This window comes from Bos indicus, chromosome 10, assembly GCF_029378745.1.
Source record: "Bos indicus isolate NIAB-ARS_2022 breed Sahiwal x Tharparkar chromosome 10, NIAB-ARS_B.indTharparkar_mat_pri_1.0, whole genome shotgun sequence".
In the NCBI taxonomy this organism is placed as follows: domain Eukaryota; kingdom Metazoa; phylum Chordata; class Mammalia; order Artiodactyla; family Bovidae; genus Bos; species Bos indicus.
In genome coordinates, this window is record NC_091769.1 from 30376500 (window position 1) to 30397749 (window position 21250).

Below are 21250 nucleotides of genomic sequence, written 5' to 3' on the forward strand. Positions count from 1 at the left end.
CGGGACACGGTCCGACTGGAAACAGGCTCCCCACCAGCCCAGGGCCGCAGTCGCTTGGGCTTGCCTGGAAGTCTTACGGTGAAATGCGGCTCCAGGGATGTTTCCAACCTCGGCGCTGCTCACCCGGCACTGCAGTTGTAGGGGGAAGCGAACAGAGTTAAGAAGGTGTATTTTCCGTTTCAGTTCAGTGCTTGACTAGGAAAACCACATAGCCTTGACCGGTGGGCTCAAGGCTCTACTGGAAGCTGGTGAGCCCGTGTTCAAAGCCCACTCTTCTAGTCCTCTAAAATGCGAGAGAAAAGGGCCGGTGATAACACGCCATGTGTCAGAACTTTCTGTGCCTTCACTGTCCTGGGTACTCTGCACGTCGTCAGAGTACAGCGCAGGGGTCAGGGAACCTGGGCTTCACTCTCGGCTCTGCTAATATCCTGCTAGCAGCGGACTCTTTTAGCTTCTTTGAGCATTCCTTCAATGTATTTCGGGTCGTCTGCAATGTACGAAGACCTGTGCTCAGAGTGTTAGTTTCTTCAGATTTGACAGATGAAATGGATGTAAAATGCTCAATGGAATGCCCGGTGCATAATAACCCACCAAATAACCATTATCATTTATTAGTTACTATTTTTATTTTAAATACAACAAATTTATGAAGTAAAAGTAATCCCATTGTAAAATGAGGAAAATGAGACCGAGACGTTAAGGAGCTGAATTTCGCACAGATGATAAATGATGGCAGTGGGATTTGAACACAGGTAGTCCTTTTAATTCAGTACTGTCTCCCAAATTGTAGATATCCCAACATTATGTAGGCACAATTAAGGAATACGTGTTGTAGTGTAGTTGCAAACTAGGGTGGCACATTACTACTAAGATGCTTGAGTATCTATTGAAAATTTTAAGTACAAAAGACATCAGAGGAGAATTTTTTGTGGCTTTTGCAGGTTCTGATTGTAACTGTCTCAGCTTAAGAGGCGAGGAAATGAGAACTAAGAAGCACGTTTTTCACCTGTGAGTATCTTTTTATATTACTTTTCAAGAGCCATTGCAAACAAAAATTGTTATTTCTGATGTTGGTATATGCACTTCTATTTAAAAAGGGAGACATTGGGCCAATGAAAAGTCTCTTATTTTTGATGTAACATGGGGAAATGATAATAGGAAAAAGCTTTTGCTTCTCAGGAAGCAACCTTGGAAGAATCACATTTGGGAAGATTGAAGCCCTTAACTTCCAACACAAGCAGAGAGGAAGAGCTTTATGTATCCTGAGTGCTGATCCCAGGGTGGGGATGTGGATTGTCCAGACTTGCTTGCTTCTGCAGCTTCTCTTGGAAGCTCAGCTCAGTCAAATTAAGGAAATAATTGCATCCATCACCAACCATATAAGTCTTTAGGAGAGATCTAAATATCATGAGAGACTATTACCCGAGGTTGGGGACCAATGAAAGGTGCATTACTTGCAAAAACAGATAGGCCTTTGCACCAAGAACCTGAGAAATATGGAGTGTGGAACACAAGTGGATGGGCTGTTCTCCAAGGTCATATACCTTGTCTCGTCACCTCCCCCATTTACCATGAGAGCTATTTCAAAAAACTTCCATGTAAAAAAGGGAGAAATTACTGTGAATAAGAGTCATCTGGAAGAGTTCATTGAATAGCCGAGATGTGAACAGAGACAAATATGATACGATTATACTCCATACAAAGCTATTGTAAAATATTGACTACGTTCCCAGTGTTGTATATTGCATCCTTGTAACTTACTTATTTTATACCTAGTAGTTTGTACCTCTTATCCCCTTCATCTTTCCACCCCTCCCACCTCTACTACTACTACTACTACTACTACTACTACTACTACTAAGTCACTTCAGTCGTGTCTGACTTTGTGCGACCCCATAGACGGCAGCCCACCAGGCTCCTCCATCTCTGGGATTTTCCAGGCAAGAGTACTGGAGTGGGGTGCCATTGCCTTCTCCAATGCATGAAAGTGAAAAGTGAAAGTGAAATCGCTCAGTCGTATCTGACTCTTAGCAACCCCATGGACTGCAGCCTTCCAGGCTCCTCCATCCATGGGATTTTCCAGGCAAGAGTACTGGAGTGGGGTGCCATTGCCTTCTCCGACCTCTGGTAATGACTAATTTGTTCTCTGTTTCTGTCAGTCTGTTTCCATTATGTTACAATTGTTCATTTGTTTTATTTTTTGGATTTTACATATCACTGAAGAGATACAGTTTTATTCTCTCCCTGTATGAATTATTTCACTAGGTATTGTTCCCTCCAGGTCCATCCATGTTGTCACAATGACAAAATTTCATTCTTTTATGGCTGAGTAATATTCCATTGTATACATATACCACATCTTCTTTATTCATTCATCTCTTGGTGGATGCTTGGGTTGCTTCCATCTCTTGGCTTTCGTAAACAATGGCGCACTGAACATTGGGTGCAGATGTCCTTTTGAACTGGTGTTTTTCAAATAATTTTTCTAATAAAGACAGCTCTCCCTTTCTAAGACTTGGTGACTACAGTTTCCTCCTCATTTTGTATTTCCTCAAGAAAAATATTTGCAGTCTGTTTATGTTCTGCTACATGATTTCTGAGGGAAGGGTGACTGATGCTGGGGTTGGGGAGTGGTCAGTTGGCATCAGAAGGTATTTTACAGCAAACCGGTATTTTATTTAAATACAGTATTAAATATGGTATTTAATTATGGCATTAAATACCATATTAAATATAGTATTTACTTAAATACAGAGGTATTACAGTACATAGTATAGTGATATTTTACTTAAAGTAGTTGAACAACCTCCAACTCATAGGCTGGTTCTCAATCTCCTAAATTGTTGCTGGAAGTTTTCTTCTACAGCTCCATTGTGGATAATGCCTATTGGATTTCTGTGTCTAGTTAGGTAGCACCATCCCACCGCACTCTCTATAGTTTAAATTCAGTAGCACAGGGGTTCTAGAGTTACCATAAAGCAGGCAGAATTCTCAGTGTAGGACTTTGACCACATTTGTTCACCCTTAAGTCAGGGCTGACCATTGAAGCCTCATGACTTTGGAGACCCTCCAACTATTTTAATACCAGAGTGGAGGCTAACCAAGGAGGGAAGGCAGGGGTGTGGTAGCTACCAAGATTTTTTGTATATGGGGTCAGGAGAGCTTGACACTGAGACCTTTCTCTTGTCTCTGGATCTTAATTTCTGGAGGACAGTTCTAACACGTGTGCATGCTAAGTTGCTCAGTTGTGTCCAACTCTTTGTGACACTATGGATTATAGCCTGCCAGGCTCATCTGTTCACGGGGATTTTCCAGGCAAGAATACTGGAGTGAGTTGCTGTGCCCTCCTCTTCTCACAAGCACGTTCCACCAAAAAGTGCCCATGTTCATAAGAAATGGAACATATGGAGGTGTTTCTCTTCTTAGTCTCCACCCCCAAAGGGTGCTGTGGTTATTAAAGCTGTCTTCAGCGGCTGCTATATAATAATAATAAATAGTCACTCAGTTGTGTCCAACTCTTCATAACCCCATGGACCATGACCCGCCAGGCTCCTCTGTCCATGAAATTCTCCAGGCAAAAGTACTGGAGTGGGTTGCTATTCCCTTCTCCAGGGGATCTTCCCAACCAAGGGATGAAACCCGGGTCTCCTGCATTGCAGGCATATTCTTTACTATCTGAGCCACCATGGAAGCAGCAGGGAAGTGGCTGCTAGATTCCAGGGGCAAATATGTGAGATATTACTGATCTCTTGTTTAGGACCTGGCTTCCCAACTGGAGAAAAATTCAGTAGTCATGGTTCAGATTTAAGGTCCAGGGATTTTTTCTTGTGTGTTCTCTAACCCAAAGTGAGGAAGTCACTTATCCCATAGTCAGGGGGCTTTGGAAGTTAGAAACCTGAACTTGAGGGGCTGTTGTGTACCTATATGGCTGGATGTGTGTCCTTATTTCTAACCCTGAACATTCCTTCTCTTCTTCCCCTTGGATAACTTCTTTAAGAGCAAGGGGTGGGAAGGGTAGCTCACATTTTTGCAGGAAATTCTGAGCTTCTCCTGTAATATTTTGCTTTAAAATCCTCCAATAGCAACTTTCTCCAGCAAGCCTGAGTGTTCCAGACTGCTTTCCAACAGCAACATGGATGCTTTGTGGCAAGAACCGCTTAAGTTTTAACACAACTGCAAAGGTCATTTCTCCTTTCAGCTCTTAAATTGTCAAAAATCCAACTTACAAATCCAGACAGTTTACCGCATTGTCACATATTGTTAGGGGGCTTCCCAGAGGGTCAGAGGTAAAGAATTCCTCTGCCAAGCAGAGACGCAGATTCTGTCCCTGGGTTGGGAAGGTCCCCTGGAGAAGGAAATGGCAACCCACTCCGGTATACTTGACTGGGAATCCTATGGAAGAGGATCCTGGTGGGCTACCATCCATGGGGTCACAAAGAGTCTGACAAAACTGAATGACTAAACAACAAAAGTATTGTTAAGCACTCAGCTACCCAGTATACTCCAAGGGATGCATTGGAAGCTTTGCAATCACGTAAATTTCTAATTCTGGATTGTGCAAACTTTCAGTTAATTATTGTCCATATCCCAACTGTCATGCCTCTAATAGTTCAGGGAATGTAAAATTCCTCCTTTCTGCATAACCTGAAAGTGTCTATATTTCTTGTGGCGTGTAGCATTTAGTCAGGGTCCTACTAGTCAGTCCCAAGTTCTGATCTCCGAAGGATCCTGTCTCAGAAGAAGCAGGCATAGTAGGAACCTTTCATTAGCCTTGTGATGAGGTGCATTGTGTTCCCTGAAAAGGTATGTTCAAGTCCTAACCCCGGGAACCTGTGAATGGGACTTTGTTTGGAAATAGGGTCTTTCCAGATGTAATGATGTGAAATTATCTTGGGTTTAAGGTAAACCCTAAATCCAGTGATGATTGGCCTTTTAAGAAAAGGAAGGGCACAGAGAGACACACAGACATGCAGAAGCAGGCCATGAGAAGATGAAGACAAGAAAGACCTCCATGTATTTGAGGAGCAGGTGGAAGGCTAGTGGCTCAGGAATGGTGTTCCAGGAGGAAGTAGTGCAAGATGAAATGAGCTTGGAGAATGGTAGGCATCAGATGTTATGCAGCCTTGTAAACTATGGTCAAGAGTGGTTTTTATTCTAGATGCAGGAGAAAGCATTTGGAAGGCTTTAAGAAGAAAAAATTGTATGATTTGAATTTTTAAGTGATATTTATTGCTGCTTTGTTAGAGTCAAGTGAAGGGTTTTGGAGAATATGTATAATGTCAGTTTAGCTAATCCTGAGTTAAAGAAAGTGAAAGCATTCATCTCTCAGTCGTGTCTGACTCTTTGCGACCTCATGGACTGTAGTCCACCAGGCTCCTCTGTCCATGGGATTCTCCAGGCAAGAACACTGGAGTGGGTTGCCATTCCCTTCTCCAGGGGATCTTCCCCACCCAGGGATCAAACCTGGTTCTCCTGCATTCCAGGCAGATTCTTTGCCATCTGAGCCACCAGGATAAGATGTTTCCCAGAATTCCCCTCCCTGAGAGACTCAGGGTTGGTCAGCCTCACAAGGAGTATTTTGTATGCTATTTGGAAGGCAGAAAGGAAGGAGTAGCCTATTGCTTTTACACTTGAAAGGTCAGAGAAGGGCACAAGGCCCCACTGCAATGCACCCACTTTGCTGTAATTTCCTGGATCATCTTACTGTCCTGGGACAATATCTGGATCACAAATCTGGTCTACATTTCCTTACCTTCCATGCAGCTAAGTATAGCCATGTGATGATATTCCATTTAATGGGGCTATGGGGGACATTTTGTCTGTAATTTGCTGGGCAAGGACCTTAAAGGAATGGGGCATGCCATTCCTCCTCCCTTCCTCATTCTGGCTGTCTAGAATTTTTATGTGTTGACAATCTCAGTAGTAGGCAGCAGAGAAGGATCCTGGTCCTTTGACGTCATCAAGCCATGCCAGTTCTGGACTTCCTACTTCTTGTCTTTTACAAGAGAGCTAAAACCTATTTTATTTGATATAAGATTATTATCCGGGAAGTGGAGCGGGGCGCCTGGGAGCTGCGGGTGCGGCGGAGGCTGGGCAGTGCCGAGCCGGACCGGACCGACCCCAGGCGGCAAAAAAAAAAAAAAAAAAAAAAGATTATTATCCACCACTATTTTCTATTTCTATCACATGTAGCCAATGTTAATCCTAAATAAAGCAGTGTCCATATAATTAACTCCTTTTTTTTCAAGGACATCTAAATGAATGCCTGCTTGGTGCAAACAATAGGCTAATTAGAACAATTTTTTTTCTTAGTCAAGCCTGTGTATATTGTCTATATACACACACAAAATCCCTTTACCAACCCATATTTTGCTTTGCCTTTAAAGTTCTAAAAGAATTATAGATACTTTACTAGAATCTATTATTAAAATCACCCCTACTTTCTCTAGGGAAGCGACAATTGATCCACATTTTCTTGGCACTAGCTCACATTTCCTAAACCCTTGTTTAAAATTAATCCAAATCATTAAACAACACAGGGAAAAAAATTCTTTTAAAATTACACAATAAAAGCTGCCTGAGAGACTGAAAAAATTAAGTTTACATGTAATCTCAGATAAGGTGACCAAATTTCCAAAATTGGCTAAGACAGTCCTAACTCCCTGATTGCCTGCTGCTCTGGTTTCTGTCTCAGCACACGTCATGTGGTCTAGCCAGATGTCATCCAACTTTAGGACAGGAATTCCTGGGCTCTGTTCAGGAGAGCAAATCACTAAAAATGGGAGTCAGTTTAGCTCAGTCGCTCAGTCATGTCTGACTCTTTGTGACCCCATGGGCTGCAGCATGCCAGGCTTCCCTATCCATCACCAACTCCCAGAGCTTGCTCAAACTCATGTCCATTAAGTTGGTGATGCCATCCAACCATCTTATCCTCTGTTGTCCCCTTATCCTCCTGCCTCAATCTTTCTCAGCATCATGGTCTTTTCCCATGAATCACTTCTTGGCATCAGGTGGCCAAAGTATTGAAGCTTCAGCATCGGTCCTTCCAGTGAATATTCAGGACTGATTTCCTTTAGGATGGACTGGTTGGATCTCCTTGCAGTCCAAGGGACTCTGAAGATGGGGGCAACAACCTGGAAGTAGAAATGGCAAAAACTAAAGTGTGGTTACAATTTTAGTTAACATTTTTTGGTTGTTTGACAAAGTTTGGAAGCATTTGTCAGTGCATATTGTTTTGTTTGGTGTCTTTCACACTGTGCATTGTATGACGTGTTTCTAGGGTGTGATCAATATTCTTAAAAAGTGATATTGACTACAATAGGCTAGAAAATGTCAGAGTACATTGCACATGCTAAGGGCGAGTATTTTTAAAAAAATTTGTGTTTTGTCCATGAGTCTTTGGCACAAGAGTGTGAATAATGGGAAATTTAAAATCAGCAAATTTTAACTGTTTATGACAGCGCTCACCCAGTGTTTCTAGAATCATGCAATAATATTAAGAAATGTTAAATCTTTTGTTCATCATGTGTTTAATGTATGTAACAGTAACAGTACTTGTAAGTCCAGCACCTCCTTCAGTGGGGTTTTCCCTTCAAGCCCCAATTCACATAAGTTTTCCAAGGCTATTCCAGGGACTTTACAAGTGTCCAGGACTATTGGATGAGGTGTTGTCTACAGGGCATTGGTCAATGGCTAGTTCACCCTTGAAGTTCACTTGAAGTTCACATGGCATATAAAGACTAAATTTAAGTTAGCCAATTGGACAAGGAGAAAAGGGCATTCCAGGTAGAAGTAGCAGTATATATTAAACCGAAGAAACAGTAAAATGGATGGGTTTACAATATCTTATATTATTAAGTCCAGAAAGTTTTAAAAGCTGAAAGCTTTTTCTTAATCCATAGGCAGGAAAACCTGCCTCAATCTGAATGCATTGGTGTGTAGCATTTGTCAGAGATCCATCAGGAAACAGATGGTATTCTCAGATTGGGATCATTGAAAGAGGGTTTAATAAGGAGACTCCCTCAAAGGTGTGGGTGGAGTGCTGGTACAAGAGATGGGAATGTGATAGTGGGATAGCAGAGCTGTGATAATGCCAAGACACACATCCTAGGAGATGAGAGAAGAGAGTGGATCTTGGAGGCCAGAAGGAAGAGTCATGGGAATAAGACTGCCTCAAGAACAGCTGCCCCCAGGAGACTGTGCTTCAGGAGAAGGAAACACCCCAGGTTTCCAGATAACCTGCAGGGCTCCCCATTGGCTGTATCTTACTAGAATCCTGGGGCATTGGGGTATGGGCCTGAAGCCCAGATAGGTTAGTTTTCTAGGCACAGAGCAGGTGGAAAAGATCTGGAGGAGCCAAGGGAAATGACTCAGTGGCAAAGCCAGACCCAACTGATTGAGGCCACTTGTGATCTTAATACACTTAATGTGAATATTCTAGGTTTGTTGCAGAAATATTCATGTGTTTGAAGTGAGCTGATGCCTTAGACAATCTGGGGTGTTATGTAACACACACACACACACACACACACAGAAGCATGGGATTACCTGTTGAAAATATTAAAAAATATGAATTCTGAAACACTTGTGGTCTCTGGGGTTTCTGTTAAGTGAATACTTAACAGAAAACTTTTAAGTAAACTGGAGACATTTCCATATGGCTAGATTTTGTATGTTGGGAGTTAGGAGTCAGGAGGAGACTGGAAAAGTGGACTGGAGCTGTGACAGGAAGAGGCTTTTATGCCAAGCCAAGAGTATGGATGTGGTAAATGGTGGGGATCTATAATAAAGACCTTTAAAGGGGGTGACAAGGTTAGGTATGTTCTACAAAGATCTCTCTGGCTATCATGCACAAACTGGATTGGACTTTCCTGGGCAGCAGAGCATGGGATGGCCTGGGTTTGGCATTTCTCTGGTACCTCACAGTAGAGAAGGAGCAGCAGAGGCAAAGGGTGGTGAAAGGCTGGCTCTTGTGACTCCCACAACTGCACAGATGACACTTGAACAGAACATGGAAGAATCAGAGAAACACCTGCAGGGGACGAGAAGAGGAGACTGTGACAATTTCAAATGTCATGCTCAGCACTGCTTAGTAAGCTGCCTAACACTCCATTCTAAAGGAAATCAGTCCTGAATATTCATTGGATGGACTGATGCTGAAGCTGAAGCTCAATACTTTGGCCACCTGATGTGAAGAACTGACTTATTGGAAAAGACCCTGATGCTGGGAAAGATTGAAGGCAGGAGGAGAAGGGGACTACAGAGGATGAGATAGTTGGATGGCATCATTGACTCAATAGACATCAGTTTGAGCAAGCTCCAGGAGTTGGTGATGGACGGGGAAGCTTGGCGTGCTGCAGTCCATAGGTTGCAGAGTCGGACAAGACTGAGTGACTGAACTGAACTGAACAAGACTTTTTGCCAGCACAGCAGATGTAGTTCATTGCTCATCAACCAAGAAAGATACCTTTCCCTTGCTTTTTTACACCATAGGTACTTTTTTAAGAAGAATGAATAGGGACTCATAGGTGTTAAGTGGCAGTAATTACCCAGTGAGTCTGTGATAGAATTTGGACTGGTCTTCTAATAACTCTATGCCGTGTTGTTTTTATTATACCACAGCACCATCCAATCAGTCTGAGATATGGTGATGGTTCACATAAATGTGTGCTTGAGGGTCTGAAAAAAATATGTAGAAATAAACGACTAGTGCATTGTTGTTATTTAGTCACTCAGTCATGTCTGATTCTGTGACTCTGTGGACTGCGGCACCTCAGGCTTCCCAGTCCTTCACCGTCTCTTGGAGATAGTGCATTAATTATAGACTTATCAGTCTTTGGAAGGTACAATTTTTTCCTCTTTAAGTTTTTGCCAGGGTCCAGCCCTGGTGGATCCAGGGAATTTGAAGGGGAGATGGCTTCGGCGATCAGGATACGATAGAATTAAAGATATAAAGAGTGGTTAAATAAGGATAGCTCAGTGAGAAAATTCAGTGGAGAAAAGAGGCTGAATAACTTGGTTTATGTGGAAAGCTAATAAAATTCCAAAATAAAGAATTTACGTCACCTACGTAGCCTGCAGGCGTCCTCCCGTTCTCCCGAAGGAGAGGAGACACTAAGGCCTCCCTGGTCCGATCTTAGAAGCCCAGGCAAAATTAGTAGTCTTGACGAGCCTCCATGCCCCAGATGGAAATTCAGCCAGAAGGTGAGAGAAAGAACGACATGGGGACACTGAGTTTCGGTGAACAAGGCCCGCACTTTATTTTCCAAAGTAGTTTTTATACCTTAAGTTGTGCATAGAGGATAATGGGGGAAGGGGTAGAGTTAGCAGGAAGCCAGGCTTTCTTCCTGCAAACTTATTATATGCAAAAGTTTAGGTGAATTATATCATTTTCTGGCGAAGAGGCCTGTTAACATTTTAAGATCCTTTCTTCAGAAAACTTATTTTTCTCTAAAGGTGATTATTCTAAAGTCGGGCGCCACCCTCCAAAAGCATTAGATAAAGTTGCATTCCTATAGGGCAAAGGTGTGGTGGGCTATAACAAGAAAAGAATTAACTCAAGGGTCCAAGGTTACAAACATTAAAGCTACTACTTACATTCCTATACACCAATTATATTAATCAATACACTGCCAGGGACACAGTAGGTAAGGGATATGGAAACTTAACAGCAAACATTGGCCCAACAAGTGAAAAACCCTTCACCAATACAATTTCTAATCCATCTTTTAACTGCTCAAAGGAATCTGTATTTAGACAGTTTAGAACATCTCATGCCTCTCACAGTTGGGAGGCTCTGAACAATCACATGTGGCCGAAAGAATCTACTCAGGCAGGCTAGAGGGCTTCCAAAGGAGTTTGTAGGTTGAAACACCCTTGGCACGCCCAGGAACTTTATTAACTGGAGCTGTAAGTTAACTCTTTCACAGAGAGGTGATAGGGGACAGCCCCCTGTAAAGTCAGAGGTGTAGGTGAGAGCACAAAGCAGTAAAGTAGGCAGACTCTGGTTTTGGGGGTAGATGCTCGAGAATTTCCAGGGGGATTCCTGAGGCTCGATCCCTCCTTTGCGTATGCTGAGCCTCCTTCATCGTGACTTTTGCCACGGGCGGAGTTCCTCATGCTGGCTCCCGACAAGTTTTAATGAAAATAAAAACCAAAACATCTATAACATTAAGCAAAATAAAAGTCTAGTAAAGTTAGCACAGCAATTTATGCATAATTATGGAAGAACTGGTACATAAAGTGATTATATGATGTATCTCATGAGTCACTTTGTCAAACTTATTACACAGCCTATTTATAATTTGATTACTTCTAATCTTTCTCCAATTGTGTAATTGTTTCCATATGCTTGCTTGTGCTTTAATTCATGTGTGTTTTGTGAATCTCACCAACCGCAAGCAAGTGGAAGTCTATACAATAAAAATTTATCTCTTTTTCACCACCACTCATCCCCGCTTCAGCACTTTCTTTGGAGGTAACCTTTCTTAAGAGGTGTGTGTACACTTTTTCAGTTTTGTATCCAAACCTGCCTAAATGTTATAGACATACAAAAACAAATGTTATTTCTTGTGTTGTTTTCCCACAGAATGGCATAATACAATGAGAGTATTCTTAATTTGCCTATTTCACTTGATATGTTACATGTTTCTTCATGTAAATATTAATGATTGCTTTGTGTTCTATTGCAGAAATGTTTTTTTTAACCATTCTGTAACTGATGGTAAATAGGCTTTTAAAGTTTTTATGATGACAAATAATCCTTCAGATTAGCATCCTTGTACTGCTTCTTAGTTGTACTTGAAAGACCTTGTTCTCTAAGGTCCTTGGCCAAAGTATATATTTTATAGGAAACTAATAACATATATTTTCTTTTTTTTAAATTTATTTTAATTGGAGAATAATTACTTTACAATATTTTGACGGTTTTGTCATACATCAGTATGAATAGGTACTGTAGGTACACATAGGTAAACTTGTGTCCCCTCCATCCTGTACCCTCCTCCCACCTCCCTCCCCACCCCGTCCCTCGGGGTTGTTACAGAGCACTGGCTTTGGGTGCCCTGCATCATACATCAAACTCACACTGGTCATCTATTTTACCTATGGCAATGTATGTGTCTCAATGCTTTTCTCTCAGATCGTCCCACCCTCTCCTTCTCCCACGGAGTCCAAAAGTCTGTTCTTTACATCTGTGTCTCCTTTGCTCCCCTGCATGTAGGATTGTCGGTACCATCTTTCTAGATTCCTTATATATGTGTTAATATAGTATATTGGTCTTTCTCTTTTTGACTTACTTCACTCTGTATAATAGGCTCTAGGTTCATCCACTTCCTTAGAACTGATTCAAATGCATTCCTTTTTATAGCTGAGTAATATTCCACCTGTATATGTATCACGACTTCCTTATCCATTCATCTGCCGGGGGACATCTAGGTTGCTTCCATGTCATAGCTATTGCAAATAGTGCTGCAATGAATATTGAGGTACATGTGTCTTTTTCAATTCTGGTTTCCTCAGGGTATATGCCCAATAGTGGGATTGCTGGGTCCTATGGTAGTTTTATTCTTAGTTTTTAAAGGAATCTCCATACTGTTCTCCATAGTGATTGTATCAGTTTGCATTCCCACCAACAATGAAAGAGGGTTCTTTTTTCTCTATACCCCCTCCAGCACTTATTGTTTGTAGACGTTTTGATGATGGCATTCTGGCTGGGTGAGGTGATACCTCGTTGTGGTTTTGATTTGCATTTCTCTAATAAGGAGTGATGTTGAACATTTTGTCATGTGTTTTTTAGCCGTCTGTATGTCTTCTTTGGGGCTTCCCTAATAGTGCAGTTGGTTAAGAATCTGCCTGCAATGCAGGAGACCCCGGGTTGATTCCTGGGTTGGGAAGATCCACTGGAGAAGGGATAGGCTACCCAATCCAGTTTTCTTGGGCTTCTCTTGTGGCTCAGCTGGTAAAGAATCCTCCTGCGATGCTTTGGAGAAATGTCTGTTTAGATCTTCTGCCTGCTGTTTGATTGGGTTGTTCATTTTTTTGGTTTTGAGCTGCATGAGCTGCTTATATATTATGAAGATTAATTCTTTGTCAATTGTTTCATTTGTGATTATTTTCTCCCATTCTGAGGGCTGTCTCTTCAACTTGCTTATAGTTTTCTTCATTGTAAAAAAGCTTTTAATTTAAATAGGTCCCGTTTGTTTGTTTTGTTATTTCCATTACTCTGGGAGGTGGGTCTTAGAGGACCTTGCTGTGATTTATAACAGAGAGTGTTCTGCTTACTACTTTCCTCTAAGAGTTTTATACTTTCTGGTCTTACATTTAGGCCTTTAACTCATTTTGAGTTTATTTTTGTGTATGGTGTTAGACAGTGTTCTAATTTCATTTTTTTACACATAGTTGACCAGTTTTCCCAGCACCACTTTTTTTTTCCTTGTCCGAGTATTTTCTTTTCAGTTTTATTTATTTATTTATTTTACTTTACAATATTGTATTGATTTTGCCATACATTGACATGAATCTGCCGTGGGTGTACATGTGTTCCCCATCCTGAACCCCCTTCAACCTCCCTCCCCATCCCATCCCTCTGGGTCATCCCAGTGCACCAGCCCCGAGCATCCTATATCATGCATCGAACCTGGACTGGCAATTTGTTTCACATGTGATAATTTACATGTTTCAATGCCATTCTCCCATATCATCCCACCCTCGCCCTCTCCTACAGAGTACAAAAGACTGTTCTATACATCTATGTCTCTTTTGCTGTCTCGCATACAGGGTTATCATTACCATCTTTCTAAATTCCATATATATGTGTTAGTATACTGTATTGGTGTTTTCCTTTCTGGCTTACTTCACTCAATAGGCTCCAGTTTCATCCACCTCATTAGAACTGATTCAAATGTATGAGTAATGGCTCATTCAAATGGCTGAGTAATATTCCATTGTGTATATGTACCACAGCTTTCTTATCCATTCGTCTGCTGATGGACATCTAGGTTGCTTCCATGTCCTGGCTATTATAAACAGCCAGCACCACTTTTTGAAGAGACTTTTTCTCCATTGTATATTTTTACCTCCCTTGTCAAAGATAAGGTGTCCACGGGTGTGTGGATTTATCTCTGGGCTTTCTGTTTTGTTCCATTGATCTGTATTTCTATTTTTGTGCCAGTACCATACTGTCTTGATGACTGTAGCTTTGTAGTATTGTCTGAAGTTGGGAAGGTTGATATCTCCAATTCCATTCTTCTTTCTCAAGATTACTTTGGCTGTTTGGGGTCTTTTGTATTTCCATAAAAATTGTGAAATTATTTGTTCTACTTCTGTGAAAAATACCAGTTTGATAGGAATTGCATTGAATCTATAGATTGCTTTGTATGGTATAATTATTTTCACTATATTATTTCTTCCAACCCAAGAACATGGGGTATTTCTGTATCTATTTGTGTCATATTTGATTTCTTTCATTAGTGTTTTATAGTTTTTTATATACAGGTCATTTGCCTCTTTAGGTAAATTTATTCCTAAGTATTTTATTGTTTTTGTTGCAATGGTGAATGGGATTGTTTCCTTAATTCCTCTTTTTGATTTTGCATTGTTAATGTATAGGGATGCAAGAGACTTCTGTGTATTAATTTATATCCTGTGACTTTATTATATTCATTGATTAGCTCTGGTAATTTTCTGGTGGCATCCTTAGGGTTTTCTATGTAAAGAATCATACCATCTGTTTTCTTAAACTTTCTCTTGGAAATCATTCATATTAACTCATAAATACAGCAACAAAAAATCATTTTATTGAATTTTAGGCAAATGATAAAAGTGACTAAGAGTTTAGGTCCAGTTCAGATCAGTTCGGTTCAGTCGCTCAGTTGTGTCCAACTCTTTGAGACCCCATGGACTGAAGCATGCCCAGGCCTCCCTGTCCATCACCAACTCCCGGAGTTTACTCAAACTCATGCCCATTGAGTGGATGATGCCAGCTAACCATCTCATCCTCTGTTGTCCCCTTCTCCTCCCGCCCTCAATCTTTCCCAGCATTAGGGTCTAATGGCAACCCACTCTAGTACTCTTGCCTGGAAAATCCCTTGGACCGAGGAGCCTGGTAGGCTACAGTCCATGGGGTTGCAAAGAGTCAGACATGACTGAGCAACTTCACTACTAGGGTCTTTTCAGATGAGTCAGTTCTTCGCATCAGGTGGCCAAAAGTACTGGAGTTTCAGCTTTAACATCAGTCCTTCCAGTGAATACTCAGGACTGATTTCCTTTAGGATGGACTGGTTGGATCTCTTTGCAGTCCAAAGGATTCTCAAGAGTCTTCTCCAACACCACAGTTCAAAAGCATCAATTCTTCAGCGCTCAGCTTTCTTTATAGTCCAACTCTCACATCCATACATGACTATTGGAAAAACTGTAGCCTTGACTAGATGGACCTTTGTTGGCAAAATAATGTCTCTGCTTTTTAATATGCTTCTAGATTGGTCATAACTTTCCTTCTAAGGAATAAGTGTCTTTTAATTTCATGGCTGCAATCACCATCTGCAGTGATTCTGGAGCCCAAAATAATAAAGTCAGCCACTGTTTCCACTGTTTCTCCATCTATTTGCCATGAAGTGATGGGACTGGATGCCATGATCTTTGTTTTCTGAATGTTGAGCTTTAATTAGGTCCAGTAGGAACTATTAATATCTTGCTGTTTTCTTCTTTTGCTCACTAATCTCAGTTTCTTATGCAAGGTCATTCTAGAGATTACTCTTAAAATTCTTTGGTGTTTACTTCATCATATCTTTTATCTTAAGAACATCTGAGAGGCACAGACCTGAGGAAGAATCTCCAGATTAAAGAAGTGAAGTTGCTAGAAGTTTAAGTGGTGTTTCCTCACTAGGGAAGTGACATGCTAAAGGGCTGTGGCATCCAGGACCTTTTCTAACTTTCTGCTTCCACCATTGCCTCAAATAATGAGCTCTTGTGAGAGGAGCAGAGAGTGGTGTTTAAGACTTATGTACTCATTAGCTGTGGACTTGGAGCAAATGACTTAACTTCTCTGTGCTGCAATTTCTACCTCAGTGAAAACAAGGTTGGTGATAGTGATGATAATGATATTGCCTATTCTGTGGGGTTGTTGTGAACACTCAAAGATTAATATTTGTAAAGCACCTATCAGGCCTGGTACATAATAACCACTATCCAAGTGTTTGTTGGAGACACATGTTTAATCCCTGGGGTGGGAAGATATCCTGGAGGAGGAAATGGCAGCCCACTCCAGTATTCCTAGAAAATAGCATGGACAGAGGGACCTGGTGGGCTACAGTCCATGGGGTCATCAAGAGTTGGACATGTCTTAGTGACTGAGCACACACGTGGGTGTTTGTTTGATAAAATAACACAATGATATGGAGAGTGTGAAGTCTCCCAAAGAAACAACTGTTCGAGAAACTTTCCCAAAGCTCAAGGATAGCTGAAGTTGCTCAGAATGTCATGTGAAAAATCTCCCTTCTCCTCCCTATCAGATCTTCACTGTGGAGGTTTCTCTACTCAGTGTTCACAGACGCCCTATATTTCAATGATTTATGCTGGATGTCTAAACTTCTAATGAGAAATGATATTTAGGTTTAAAAAAGCAGGTTAAAAATGGACAGATTTTGGGTGTCTGTTTCCTCACAGTTGTTGGCACGTTCTTTGTATTCAACGAAATAGTCTAACAAGAAGAGGAGATTTGCAAAAATGTATATCACGGAAGAAATTGAGTCAGATTTCAGAAACATAAGTACAGGAACAGATTGGATTCTCAGGGGTCATGTCTTTCTGAACATAAGAAAATAATAGAAAACTCACTGACAGTTTATTTTTATAATCCACATTTTCATGTTCTTTTTTCCTTCTATGTTTTGTTTGTTTTTTTTTTTTTTTGGCCACACCATGAGGCTTGTGGGGCCTTTAGTTCCCAGACGAGGGATCGAACCCTGGGCTCTGGCAGTGAAAATGCTGAGTCCTAACCGCTGGTCCACCAGGGAATTCCCATAACCCACATTTTCAAATTTTACTACTATAACTATTAGAAGTATAGCCAAGTTTTATTTAATGAAGAGCTGGCTAGCCAGATTTGAGATTTTACAAGTATTCTGTTATTCTTTTCTTCTTATCCTGCCCCTGCAATATCCTGTGTTTTGATCAGTTTCAAAGCATGTGAAGTTAAGTAGGGGATTTGTTTCTCGCATGGTTAAACTTCCAAGTCAAACTGTGTATTTTTTTAATTTCCTCTTCAGCAAAAAGATACAGAGTAAAAGGGTCCCTCCTGGGGGCATCTGTAATCTCTGGAATGGTTGACTGTAGCCTTGGACTGAGCACTCTGACCAAATAGTTTTATATTCTTGTCTGATGTGTTATGATTTAGTGTCACAATAGAGCTGAATGTCCTACTTCCTCATAATATCACTTACAGGATTGGAGGGCTTGACACCAGCTTTTGACACCAGCTTCAGCATAGAATCTACTTGTAGGATTTTGGAGAGGATTTCTGATACAGGAAGAGGGAGGGAAAATTAACATGCTGGGAGTAGCCACTAAAGTACCCATGGAGAGCTGCCATTCGAAGTTTCAGACTTTCACGAGGAAAGAAAAAAAGCACTAGGAAAGAAACTGTAGCAGTTGTAACTGTTGCTACCTTATGATAGGTATTGTATATGTTTGTTTTTTTTTATTCTTCACCTTGTTCCAGAAAGTTAAGCATTTATCATATGATTCCTCTAACAGGACAATAAAAAAAAAAAAATGGAGATCTTGTTTCTTTTCTTTCTCCTTGGCCTGCAGCATAGGTCTCTGTTTAACTCTGTAATGATTTCTTTTTTATTTAGAGTTGCTCAGGCAACTACTCTTCACTGTCTAACATGACCCTGTTTCCTAATGAATGATCTTTTTATTTCTTAGCTATGTCCTAAAGGTTTTCACATTCTGCAGTTTTCTCTGTTAAATAGCTCTCGACATAACTGCTTATAAAATCATAGGCAGCCATAAAAACCTTAGATTTTTAAAGGAACCTTCAGTTCAGTTCAGTTCAGTCACTCCGTCATGTCTGACTCTTTGCAACCCCATGAATCGCAGCATGCCAGGCCTCCCTGTCCATCACCAACTCCCAGATTTTACCCAAACTCATGTCCATCGAGTCGGTGATGCCATCCAGCCATCTCATCCTTTGTCGTCCCCTTCTCCTCCTGCCCTCAATCCCTCCCAGCAACAGAGTCTTTTCCAATGAGTCAACTCTTCACATGAGGTGGCCAAAGTACTGGAGTTTCAGCTTCAACATCAGTCCTACCAATGAACACCCAGGACTGATTTCCTTTAGGATAGACTGGTTGGATCTCCTTGCAGTCCAAGGGACTCTCAAGAGTCTTCTCCATCACCACAGTTCAAAAGCATCAATTCTTCTGCACTCAGCTTTCTTCACAGTCCAACTCTCACATCCATACATGACCACTGGAAAAACCATAGCCTTGACTAGATGGACCTTTGTTGGAAAAGTAATGTCTCTGCTTTTGAATATGCTATCTAGGTTGGTCATAACTTTCCTTCCAAGGAAACTTAGATACCATTTAATCCAACCCTCTCATTTTATAGTTAAAGAAATTGAGTCCCTAAGAGGGTAAATAACTTGTTCTGTGTCATCCAGTTACTTTGTAAGCTGGATAGAATTTTCCCAAGCTATTTTTTTTTTTTTTTTTGCTTGGGTAGAACTACAACTAAAGCCATTTTAAAGGCCATGTACTTCTCCATCTTTGTCCTTTTGAAATACCATATGTATATAATTAACACCTTCAAATTTATAAAATCAGGACTCCTAATTCTGAAAAACATCGTGATGTGACAGTTAAACAGATTTGGAATTAACGTACTTTTTAATAGGCAATTTTTTGCCACGCTGGTCTCAGGTGTACAAGTTAGTTGAAGGTTGGCTAGGTGAGCCAAAAGAGATTGCTTTACTTTATCTAAGTTTGGTGAGGGAGGGAGTTGAGGGGAAATGAACCAACACAAATAGAGAAAAATAATATCAAGATAGGAATCAGTGAGGCTCAATAACCTATTGCCATTACTATTGATAGAATATCACACTTTGTGGCCACAAGATCATGACTCTAGGTGGACAGTATGAAGACCAGTAAGAAATTATAAATTTCCTTTATGTCTGTAACTTGCACCTGTGCTCTCACTGTGTGCTCAAATCGCTCAGTCATGTCCAACTCTTTGCCACTCCTCCACGCTTCTCTGTCCATGGGATTGTCCAGGCAAGAATACTGGAGTGGGTTGCCATTTCCTCCTCCATGGGATCCTCCTGATCCAGGGACTAAACCCGTGTCTCTTATGTCTCCTACATTGGCAGACAGGTTCTTTACCAATTCACCACCTGGCAAACTTGCATCCAGCTAGAGCCAAAGGTGAGCAGTCTGTAGCTTCCCCATTCTCTTCCTACTATCCCCTCATTCCAGTTAGTACGTCCATCTATGTAGCCACAAATACCACAGAATCTTTGAAGAACCACTCTTCTTGACTGCCCTGTACCTCTCTTTGCAAGATAATATACCCCACAAGCAGGCACATCTCTACCATTTGTGAGCCTGAGGTGAATGTACAAATGATTATTTCCGCACATCCCGAAGCTAAGTCGGCCACCTACCCTTTGTTTGGAGAAGACAATGGCACCCCACTCCAGTACTCTTGCCTGGAAAATCCCGTGGACGGAGGAGCCTGGGAGGCTGCAGTCCATGGGGTCGCTAAGAGTCGGACACGACTGAGCGACTTCACTTTCACTTTTCACTTTCATGCATTGGAGAAGGAAATGGCAACCCACTCCAGTGTTCTTGCCTGGAGAATCCCAGGGACGGGGCAGCCTAGTGGGCCGCTGTCTATGGGGTCTCACAGAGTAGGACACGACTGAAGTGACTTAGCAGCAGTAGCAGCAGTAACCCTTTGTTCATACTGACCTCAAAGAAACCTGTGTATAAGTATGCTGACTACACCCTATATATTCAAGCTCTGTCCATAACTCCAAACACAAATTACACAAACGACTATTTTTTGGCTTCACTTTGGGCCATATGGTCCGTCCTTTATTGTTCAGAGAGGAGCAGAAGCCCAAGCAGGCCCTGGAAGCAGGGAAGCAGAGATTCATGAGCAGGGAATTCTAAACATTCTGGTTAGGGAGAACTTGGTCTAGAAGAGGATAAGAAGGTTACAGATGGTTGAACACCCTTGGGTTCACAGCCCCAACATGGTTCATGTAGGGAGGAGGAGGACCAGAATATGTCTTTCTAAAGTGTGGAACCCAGGAAGGAAGTTCTGGTTGATTGGATCAAGAGCAGTACTGCTAACGAAACACCTTTGGGATAGAGCCCTCATATAGACATTGTCTTGGGTTGGACCTGTACAAAGAATGGAATCAAAGACTTTTGTTGGCCAGAAAGGAGCTACCTTAAGCAAGACATTTTTTAAACAGGGAGGTCTCAAGAGATTGAAAAAGGCATCTAAAAGAATAAGACTATTCAAAAGTATGTCATGTCAGGGCTGAAAGGAATTGTGAAGATCAGCTAATAAAGACAGACTGAGACTACAAAGAAAGGCAACTTGCTCAGGGTCAGACTGCAAGTTAGTAATAGAGTTCAGCCGAAAACTTGAAACTTGGGTTGCCAGGTTCTCAGGACTGGGTTTTTTCCCACAACCCTGCGCTGAATCCTTTTGATGTCTAACTTTAATCGACATGGAAGAAGGATAGTCACTGGGTAGCTCTTAAACTATAAGTGGGTCTTTTCAACAGTGTGACAGAGCAGAATGGCAGATACCAATGGTTTCCACTGAAAATCAAAGACCAAGAAGCCTGTGTGTGTGTGTGTGAGAGAGAGATAGAGAGAGAGAGAAGCAGAAAATCAGGTAAGAAAGAGAGGGAAAGCACTAAAATACAGGGCCCAATGTCTTGGTGGGGATGTTGAGCATCAGAGAAGCTCTGTCTCTTCCTGTGAGTCAAAACCAGGAAGTGATATCATTGTTAAATGACTCAACTGGGGAAGTTGGTACAATGAGAAAAGGTAGGAATGAAGCAGGAGCTGTAAGATGTTTGAATTAGTCTCTCAGTCTTATTTAGCCTCCCACTGGGACTCTATTTCAACTTCATTCATACTCTGCTACACTGTTAGTATTGTTTGTTTTAAAAACGAAGGCCAGGAAATAAAATCTACTCAAGTGGCAAGTATGGTCTAAGCATTTA

General features: G+C 41.4%; 1 long non-coding RNA gene across 5 annotated transcripts in view; it reads left to right on the plus strand.

Annotated features, from left to right (window-relative positions):
* Positions 1-3: 3 nt before the first annotated feature.
* The window catches only part of LOC109564905 (uncharacterized), a 137412-nt gene continuing 116165 nt past the window's right edge, over positions 4-21250 (plus strand). For 4 of the 5 annotated variants that reach the window (XR_011568791.1, XR_011568790.1, XR_011568789.1 and 1 more), the window contains exons 1-2: positions 112-248; positions 942-1008. This is a non-coding gene — a long non-coding RNA (uncharacterized lncRNA). Of the gene's footprint in view, positions 249-941; positions 1009-21250 lie in introns of all 5 variants that reach the window. The other variant, XR_011568792.1, reaches the window with a different exon arrangement.